General features: G+C 45.8%; 1 long non-coding RNA gene across 1 annotated transcript; it reads left to right on the forward strand.

Moving 5' to 3' along the window:
- Positions 1 to 7,635: 7,635 nt before the first annotated feature.
- Positions 7,636 to 9,404, forward strand: LOC309538524. The gene is made up of 2 exons (XR_014222272.1): positions 7,636 to 7,942; positions 8,075 to 9,404. It is a non-coding gene; the product is annotated as an uncharacterized lncRNA (long non-coding RNA).
- Positions 9,405 to 10,783: the final 1,379 nt, after the last annotated feature.

Below are 10,783 nucleotides of genomic sequence, written 5' to 3' on the forward strand. Positions count from 1 at the left end.
GAAGAACCTGTCCATGGTCTGCTGCTTCATCCGCCTTTTCAGCACCTCCCTGAAAGACGACATGACCCTCGTATCAAAAGTGTTCGCAAGGTCACGTGTCAGGTCCTTGTCAGGGTGGTGCCGCTGTGCAAAAGCCTGCACATCTTTCCACTTCTGGCAAATGTCCCTCAGTTCTTTGGAGACCTGCTGTGGAACGTAGCCCTCCGTCGTCACAACCTCCAGGAACTCCGCTGCAAAGTCTTCAGCCACAGGAACATCAGAACTGGCAGCCTCTCCATGCCTGACCATGCTGTGGATTCCAGATCTTGTCTTGAACCGTTTAAACCAGCCTCTGCTTGCCTTGAAGACTTCTGGCTCGCCTGAGGTTCCTGGCTGTTCCCGGACGAGGTCTGCGTGCAAGGCCTTGGCCTTCTCACAAATGACGGCCTCAGTCACTGTGTCCCTGGCACGCTGCTTCTCTTCTAACCAGATGAGCAGCAACTTCTCCACCTCCTCCAGAACAGCTGGGCGGTTCTTCACAATCCTGGTGACTCCCTTGGCTGCATCAGTCGCAAGGATCTTCTCCCTCATCTTCAGGATGGTCCCGATGGTCGATGGATTCCTCCCGTACTCCCTGGCAAGGTCTGTCACATGCATTCCACCGTCGTGCTTCCGGATGATCTCCTTCTTCATTTCCAGCGTAACCTTCGCCTTCTTCCCCTCGCTTGCCTCTGCAGCAGCAGTCTTCTTGGGTCCCATGGCAGCACAGCTCCTACCTTCGCACCCCCCCCCAAAAAAACAGTGCTTCACATCCAAAAAATTCAAAAGCACCCAGCCACTCACCACACAGAAATTCAAACCCAGAATTTTTTTTTTAAAAAAACAGCAGAGTGGCCCAATGGTCACAGAAAATCATAAAAATGCAGAAAAAAACCACACAAGCTTCCAGATTCTTGCAAACCCCTCCCCAACACCAAGTCCTTGAATTCCAAACACCCCAACCCAAAATCCAAAACCCCCCCAAAAAGTTTTAAAAGTTTAACTTACCAAATGGCTGCAAAAGAAGTTTTGGAAAAGCTTCAAAAATCACCAAAGTCTTCAAAAACCTCAAAAAAGGCTACCACATCGCATGCTATGAGTTGCTCCTCGAAGTCAAGTCGCAACTGCACCTCTTCAAGCAATTTACCCTGGGTATTAACGGTTTTAAGAAAAAGGAAACAAACTTGCAAGACGTTTTCGTCTTGCGAAGCAAGCCCATAGGGAAATTCGTCTTGCGAAGCAGCTCAAAAAACGCAAAACCCTTTCATCTAGCGAGTTTTTCGTCTTGCGAGGCATTCATCTTGTGGGGCACCACTGTAGCTCTGTGAGACTTGAAAGACAGGCTTAGACAAATCCATAGAGGACAGGTCTATCTATCAGTAGTGGCAAAACCAGAATATTTGCATTCAGAACAAAAGCAACAGACCTTGGAGCACCAGTATCGGGGCAATCAACAAAAGGAAGGAGCATCACTTTAATTCCCTGCTATGAGATGAAAGAGGCATTGGTAAAGTTCCATGAGCATAGGATGGTAGGAAACTGCCTTGAACCAAATCAGACCTCTTGGGTCCATCTAATACACCTGGAGATGCCAGGAATTGAACTTGGGACCTTCAAGGCAGATTCTCCGCCGCTGAGCTACAACCAAGTAGGGAAGAGTAGGTAGATGCACAAGCAGAAAGTGCTAGTCTTGAAAATAGCACTAATCTTTTTTTAAAAAAGAAAAATAGTATAAATACCGACAGCCAAAGGTGTCATGGGCTTTGGAGACACTCGAACTCAGGACAAAAGGATGCACTAAGAGGAAGGCATACTTCGCAAACCCTCACTGTGATCAACTCCTATGTCCCCACTGTGGAAGAATGTGTGAATCCACAACTGGCCTCCACAGTCACCTATGGACTCACTCTTAAACCATGTTTATGGAATACAATCTTACTCGGCTACGAGTGATCGCCGAAGAAGAAGAAGAAGAAGAAGAAGAAGAAGAAGAAGAAGAAGAAGAAGAAGTTTCTCTAAATGCAAATGGAGTTCCCTTGGGGCCTTTTACCCAGCTGCAAACATTCTTTAACTTCAGTCTCCTAAATGGGATACATTCCAGCTGCCTATTGTTCATCTCCAGGCTCCAGGTGTGAGGTAACTAGAAGGCACTCTACATCTGAAGGGGGCAAAACAATTTCCTTGCCTTCTACTTTGAAAAATGCAGGGCATGAAACTGTAAATTCTGAAGAGCATACAGCTCTTACTTTTGGAAAAGTGAATTACTGCAAAGCTGTTAAACGAACTGTGTGGAGTTAGCTACAGCAAAGGAAGGAAGGAAGGAAGGAAGGAAGGAAGGAAGGAAGGAAGGAAGGAGAGTGCAAGATAAAATATCAGTTGCACTAACATTCCTTCTGTGAAATAACTGCAATATATCCATCTGGGACCAGAACATCACAAACAACTTATTGCATGCATGTGGTGAAATGTTGACAGTGATCCATCATACAATATCAAATCGCATTCTCAGGATGATCAAACAAAATGTTTTGTTTGTTTTTGAGCTTAATCCTTCTTACCCTTTATTTATGGAAGGATTAAGAATGAATGGTCATTTGCCTTCTGGTATTTGTCTCCGGATTTGCTGCTACTTATCCATGTTAATTGGAATATGGAAATCGGAGGTTGCCTGAAAAGAGTAAATAGTGTCATTTCTTGCCAGCAGCGTAGTCGTAATAGTCTGCCACAGCAAAGACAACAACAAAAAGCATGGTGGCACTTTAAAGACTAACAGATTTATTGTGGCGGCTGCTCTTGTGGATTGGAGCCCACTTCATTATGATCTCCTCTCTTGGCAGTTACATGAGCAGAGACAGACAAAAAAACGGGACCAAAATGGCAATGAAATGCTGAAAGTAAAGTCTGTCACAATCCTATGAAAAGTGCTAAGCTTTACATGGAATTGTCACAGATTCTGCTTTTTGCATATCATTGCCTTTTGTCCCCATTTCTTCCCTCTCTACAGTTTCATGGGTAAACATATACCTGCTAGCTGAGGATTGACACTTCATACTTCTGATGAACTGGGCTCAAGTTCGCAAAAGCTTACACCACAATCAATCCGTTTGTCTTTAAGGTACATAAGACTCTTTAGCTGTTGACCATTTGCGTAATGGTTAACTGTACTTGTGTGTCTCTGATGAGGACAGCAAAGTGCAGCAGGAAGAACTGATAGAATAAATAGAACATTTCCTCCAAATGCCCTCTTTCAGACCCAACAATTGTAATAGTGTGGTGGCATTCAGTGGAGGAGGAAGGGGGGTGGGGGGTTGCAAACCACCCCAAGTGTCATCACTGAGGGGGGTGACAAAAATATGAGGTTTTGGTTTTTTTAAAGGGTTCACGAAACTTTTTAGTTCAGTCAAGAAATGTAACAAAACGTGGCTAGCACTGGGCACCACACCGCGGGGACCGGCACTTACCGTGGGGCCTGCAGTGTCCCTGAGCCACACGTCTCTCCTGGGAGTGACGTGGTGGCTTGGGCGCCTGCAAGTTCCGTGCTGCCTGAAACGGCAGTGTGGGGCTTGTATCTGCCCACCGCCTCTCCCTCAGCCACCCTACAGCTGAGGGGGAGGCGGCAGAAAGGCTCCACGCAGCTCATGCCCCGTCCCCATGGGTGGCTTGCCCCACTCCCGACTGCAGGACACATGCGCCACACCAGCCATCCGAGCAGCTAACCACGCCACTGGTGGCATGATTGCTATTGAAAGCAGGTGCTGATGCTCTCCCGCCGAGTATGATTTGTAGAGGGTAGTAACACCAGACAGAGATGTTTCTGCAAGAGCTCACTGTGGTCCAAGGGGCTGAAGAGAGGAGGGACAAGTGGTCAGGACAAGCTAAGCACCCCAGTAGCATCACACAGAAGCTGCCATTTCTCTCAGCGTGCTCCTGTTCTTCACTTTTCCTTTTTAACAGGTCATGGGGGCTACCACATCAGGGCCAGGAGCAAATCTCCACTGCGCCTCATTCCCAAAGGAAACGTGAACACTGGGGAAGCACCTGGAACCCTTGGAAATTCACACTGCTCGGAGATTGGGGTGGTATGCAACAGTATTTAAGTTTGGGGTGGAAGTGTGGCCACCCATTGGTCCTACAATCCAGCTCAGAGCTTAAGCCCAGGGAGGGACATCAGCTACCTAGCCTCCAGAAATGTGTGCGCGCATGCTTAATGCATCTCAAGAGCTACTGTAAGTTTGTGCTTTGTCAACACAGAATCAAACTACCGGCTGCTTGTCCTTCTTGGGTTATGCTCAGGACAACAGTGTAATGTGGGGAATAGGTCTCACATTTTTGTCCACCTACATCGGTGCCCGGTTTGCGCAGTGAGTTCCGAACAATTGAGAAGCTGTGTTCATAAGCATCTCCTCGATAAGAGAAAGTTCAGCCTGTGCCAAGCAGACACAGATGAATCTCTGGATCAGGACTCTTCTTATAGTCAGTGGAAACAACAGTGGCAGGAATCAACAGCATCTTGCTTTTTCGCTTTCATTCTTGTAGCCTTTTCAACTCCCAATCCTATGAGTTGCTGTGCTAGGAAATGGTAAAGAGAAATGGGCACGAGATTCATTTTGCTAGTGTCATGTTGCATCGATGCAACAGTAGGGGGTGCTGCTAGACTGAGAGCGTCCATTGCTGCCAGATTTGTGGGGCAAGCCTATGCATATTTACTTAGAAGTAAACCCCACTATATTCAATAGATCCTACTCATAGGTGTGTTGGGGGCTGCAGCCTTAAGTCATGCAAGAGGCCTCTCCCAGAGCTATCGGGATATGCCAGGGATTGAACGTGGAACTTTCTTCATGCAAACTTATACTATGACTACATGGTGATAGTATATTGGAATAGAAATGCATGAGATCATACCAGAACAGGGCAGGCTGCCCTATTGTACCATGCACAAGATGCTGTGGTAATTTTTCAGCTAAAGCTGTGAAGAGCAGTGGAACTGAGATTCCAGGGACAAAGTAGAGAACATCATAGTCCTGCTGAATGAGGAGACCCAGGGATCATGTTGCCCAGCACTCTGTTCTCTCAGTGACCAACCAGATGCTCATGGGAAGCCTGCAAGTGGAACTTGAATGCCACAGCACAGCATAGCATACTGCCTCTGAAAATGCTGCAGTTATGCATGTGGGCTTTGTGAACATGTAGGGCTTGAGAACTCTTACATCAGTAAATCACCCAATGCAATGCTGCCTCCATATAAATAATTGCAGTAATTTATTATCAAGGAATGAAAGAAAATCTGTTACATGGGGTGAGAGATTGATCAAGATAAATGAGTCCCTAGAGAACAAACACGGCAGTATTTATCACTATATAGCTCTGTTTATATGGCTATTCCTATGATGCAAAGCTACTGAATTATTTGTTGGATATGAAAAAGCTGTAAAGGGGCCAAAGGAACTATGGAAATAACAATGGCCAATATTTGTGCTGTGCGTAGGGAGATAAACAGCCAGCTCAGTCAGGATTCCAAAAAGGCGAATGGACCTTTGTAAGGGAATGAAGTAACTTGAAAGGAGCGTATAGTGGCCAAGCAATGTAATGAGCATGTACTTGTAACCCAAGTAATATGTAGGATACTAGGGGCTATGCCCCTGTTCACTTCACTCGTCAAACCCTTGCCATCCCGTGTCCCCCACACGAGCTTTCCCTTCCCACCCCATCCTTGTTTCTCACCTCTCACCCCATTTAGGAAGCCACTTATCTCATCTGTTCTGCACCCCCACTTTGCACAATCCTTCACCTTCATCCCCATCTTCACGCCTCCCCCTCCACCTTTGGAGCAAGCCCCCTGCACACAAGCCACCCCCATGGTAACTTACTGCATCCTTTTCCTCCTCCCATACATTGCACCTGCTAAGCACTCTTTTCACCTTCTACAGAGTTATGAAACCACCAGCCGCTCCATGGTGCTGGTAACAGCAGGGTTGCAGCTTCGATCCTGTATGGGACATCTGCATATTGGATTAGATGATCCTCAGGGTCCTTTCCAACTCTACACTTCTATGACCTAGGACCCTTTCACAATCCTGCTTTCATATTGAACTCCATTCCCATGCCTCCCACTCCCTTCTTTTTTGCAACCCCCCCCCCCCATAGTCACCTTCTCTTCCTTTTCCCCTCCATTCTCCTCACTTTCCTAAACTTTCCCCGGCACACAGATCACCCCCATTTCTATGCCTTGTTACCTCTCCTGTTATGCAGCCCCCTTTTGCTGATGTTTCTATATCTATAAGATGACCAGACTCAAAACTTCTGTTATTTTAATGTGTTTTCTTCCTTTCGGTGCTCTCCCTTCTTGCTGCGCTTCTCCCTCATGGCTGTCTTGTGCGAGAGACATAGATGAAAAGCCCTCAAATATCATTTTTTATTCAAACCCTTGCATTTTTTTAAAAAAATCTGCCACTTTCTTCTCAGTTCCCTCAATCCTTCCTCAACCTGCGTTGTTTTACACCACTTTCTCCATCTCAGTCTCTCTCCCTTCTCACTCCCATTCTATGACCACTGGGATTATGTGACCTGCTTTCTCTTTTGCTCCCTCCCCTGACTTTGTGCAAATCCAGGATTGTGATGTGCCCCCACAAATCCTTCAGTGGGGGCTGGGTGATGACAGCTGTACATTTTTACGTGCAGTATGCAGTGTACATACACTGCGAACAGACTCCTGTCCATAATGCTCATACATTTATTCCCATTTTAACTGAAACAAAGTCTAGTTCACAGCACTTTGCTTTTATCAACCCCTGCACAATGCATGATGGACCCTCTGGCTGTATTTGTGTTCATGAATATTTACTATGGTAACTCAAAGATGCTATCAAGCCCAAGAATGTTCATGGGCAAAGGCAAAGCCCTTAGATCTCATCTGCACAAAGGTACCAGGAAAGACAAGCACAGAGTAAATCCTTGTGGCTATTTATACTCCTAGAGCTTTGTTTGAATGAAAACTATTACCCCCCCCCCAGGGCAACTACCGTACTTCCTGTCCTCAGGTACATTTTCTGAAGGCTGTGCACATATTATTCAGGATATAATGTATCTTCAAGTTGTTCATCTACTCCATTGTGGGGACACGGTGAAATCAACCAGCCTTATCTACTGAATGAACGCTGTTCCATTCATTTAAGCGAAATTTGCTTGTGGGAAGGGTCACAGTTTAGCGATAGAGCAAAAGCATCTCAGGTTCAATCGCCTGCATCTCCAATGTCCCCTCTCTGAAACTCTGGAGAGTAACAGCCAGTCAGTGGATGGTCAGTAAACTAGAAGGACTGACTTGGTACAAGACAGCATTCTGTGTTCCTATGATTCATTCCTGCAAACTGCATTTTAATAAACAGATTGTGCTAAAGCAGTGTCTGGACGTGATTTGCCCTTGAGACTTGGGTTCATAGACTTGGGTTTACCTCTCTGAGTTTGTGAATTATAATTTGTGAATTATAGAGTTTGTTAATTATAGTTAGTTCCTGCCAAGAACAAGGAGTCTGTATGAACGGGTAATTCAACCCAGCGAAGTTTACATTCATACCTCATTAAAAAGTCAGCACAGCACAAAACAAAACCAAAAAAGGTGAATTCTGTTTATTACAACAATATGTAACCGTGTAACATAAAGGTGGCAAATGAAAAATGAAATACTAGATCCAGGAGACAGCATGCGAGACACAAACGTTAATAGCTTGTTCAGATCATGCTTCTAATCCAGTCCTAAACACACCTTGGTGGAGGTAAATACCACTGAAATTATGAATGAATTGCTGAAACTGAGATTGACCTTGTGCTGATCAGTCTATCAGCTACTTCTGCTAGCAAAAGTATCACATATGGGAATTAGTGGATAATGGATAATCAATTGCATATTTATTTATTTATTTATGGAAGAGTTATATCGCAACTACTATCTCTATTGCGGATTACAAAAAATGCAAATTTAATAGATTTATATGATCTGAAGGGAAACCAGAGTATGAACTTATTAAATGTAACATACAAATGCAAAAGCAATTCAGAAAAGCAGTAGCATCGCAACAGAAAACCATCCATTATTAAAACATGGCAGTGGCTTCAGTGAGCAGAGGTTTTCGCCTGGCACCTAAAAGATATTATAGGATCTGGGTGAACATATTTCAGGAGGGGGCATTGCACAGTCAGGACATCACAATCGCAAAGAGCCTGTCTGAACCACACCAAATCCCTACTTAGTCTATGATCCTGCTTCCCACAGTGGCCAACCAGAGGCCTATGGGCAACTCAGGCAGAAGACATGAGCACTACACTCATCCAATTCAGAGGCAAGCTGCTTCTAATGCTGGTAGTAGCATACATGTATCATTACGAGTGTATAGCAGAGTTACTTGACCTCTCAAATATGGTGGAACCTGGAACGCAGTCTCCAAAGATTTTCATGTATGGGTATTTAATTTTTGTTAACTTGTTGTGTGCATATTTGTTGTGGCTTTCCAATTGTGCACTAAGGTCGCTGCTGCATTCTGAATGGAAGCATGGAAGTGTGAGAGAACGCAAGGACTTAGTTAATTAGTAATAATCTTTGAAGCATTTTCTGATAATCCTCAAAGAGCCCTAAGAAGTGCCTCTCTTTCTTCCAAGCAAGTCTCACTTGGCTCGTTTTTTGCTATTAGGAGGGATAAATAAATTATATAATCACACTTTCCTTTCCAGAGACAGCGGCCTAATGGCCCTTTATTTCAGTCTGCAGCGCAGATATAAACCATGAGGTTATGCCAACGTTCGGTTTTATTATGTAAGTCTGTCGGGCCCTTTACCAACAAGGACTATTCACTGCATGTCCTTTTCCACATTACTTACGTGGAAAAGGATACTGCTAGATTATTCCGAAGCCCATAAGACTATTCTAAAATTGCTGACATATCAACTGAGTCATGAAAATACACAAGCCCATTACTTACTTAACTTGAAGAAGTCACTAACTTGGTGACAATTTATACTACTCTCACAGCGTAAATATCCTCCTGCGAAGAGTTTGCGGAGCCTGTCGCTCACTTATCTTTATTATTTGCAGCAATGAGGTACAAAGGTAAAGGCAAGGTGCTACTCATACACCCATATTCTTTTGTCCTACCATAGTTTTATTTGAATCTTTTCATCTAAACTTTACAGCACTGGAACCCTTTACGGTTTATTCATTTGGGATGAGGTAGTGGCTCTGTTAAGGGACAAACTACATGAAACCTGCAAAGCCATACTAGGAGGCCTGGCAGCCTTTAACTGGAAAACAGCAGATTCTGCAAGTTGGAGTAGTTTATACAAATGTGTGTGTATCCTGCTGCATTTCATAAGTTGCCCTTCTAAAGCTGTTTTTTAAACAAAGCAAAGCAAAACAAAAACAGGGCTTTCTTACACAGTCCTATATATAGTTTCCCCCTAAGTTAACAGTCAAATTTAATTGGAATGTGTTTGTTTGTTTGTTTGTTTGTTAATCCTTTTGGTTATAAAATCTAATTTAAGTCCATTAGAAATTGAGATGTGCATACGAAACTGCACATAAAAGTAAAAAATATAGTAATGCACACAATGAAAAAAAATAAAATTTCTGTGCTAATGGAAAACGTAGCTGGGAAGGGATGAAGCAGCTTTTTGCAACTTCCCGACCTCCAGATGTTTTGGACTACAACTCACATCAACCCCTGCCAGGATTCAGTAACTTTGTCTACTAGCAGTGGAAGTTCCTGGAGATTTATTCTACTGGCAAACTCTGTACCCACCTTCAAGGAGGCAAACCGCCGTCGCCAGGGGGGGTGTCAGTGAATAACGCTGGAAGTTTTGTTTCTTTCTCACTTTGTATTGTTGGCATCTCTCTCATGCTCCAGCTAATAAGTAGGGCATCCTCAGGAGGGCTAGAAATGACACTTTGGGGGGGGGGGGCGGGAAGAGGACAAGCTGTCACGGATTCCACCCTTCTAACAACTCTTAAAAAATAGTCTAATAATCTAAAAAAAAAAAAAGTCTCGCTCTTTCAGTGGATTTTTGAAAACCTGATTTTTAAAAACGAACGCGAGGCGAAATCGGTGCATCAGGTGGGCCGCCTCTTGCCAGAGGCTTCAGCCACCGACTCCCACTTCTGTACTTCTAAACGTGCAGCCTCCCCTTTTGATCTGCAAGCAGACCGTCGGAAGGCGACGGGGGGGGGGCGGGCGGAATCAGTGGCGTAGCGTGGGTTGTCAGCACCCGGGGCAAGGCAAGTAATTTGCGCCCCCTAACCCCCAGGTGTTGCGCCCGGCCGGCCCCCCCCCCTGAACCCCCCACGCTACGCCACTGGGCGGAATCACTGGTTCCTGATCTCGAGTCCCGACAAGCAGGGTCGTTGAAGGGCACAAGCGAAGGAAGCGATGCCCCGAAACGTCCCTGTCTCACCCCGCCCTCAAAGGCAACTTCAGGGCGCCGACACTCCGCGGGGTCCCTCCGGGGCAGCCCGGCGACCCTACGCCCCGTCGCCCCCGTCTCGGGACTCGCCGCGTCTCCTCACCTACCAGGCCGCCTCCGCGCGCCCCCTTTCCCGTCCGCCTGGTTCCCTGCAGCGCGCGCGCGAACGCGTCCCAAGGTCAGCCCCGCGAGGGCTCTTCTTTTTTCCCGCCTCCGAAGAATGGAGCTCCAGCGCGTGTGGGACGCGGAGTTGCGTGGCAGGGAGTCGCCGCGGCGGCCCAGAGCCAGGCGGAAGGCCGCGGTCCGAAGGACGCGCGCCAGA

The sequence above is a fragment of the Podarcis vaucheri genome (assembly GCF_965113315.1).
Source record: "Podarcis vaucheri genome assembly, chromosome: 8".
Taxonomy (NCBI): Eukaryota; Metazoa; Chordata; class Lepidosauria; order Squamata; family Lacertidae; genus Podarcis; species Podarcis vaucheri.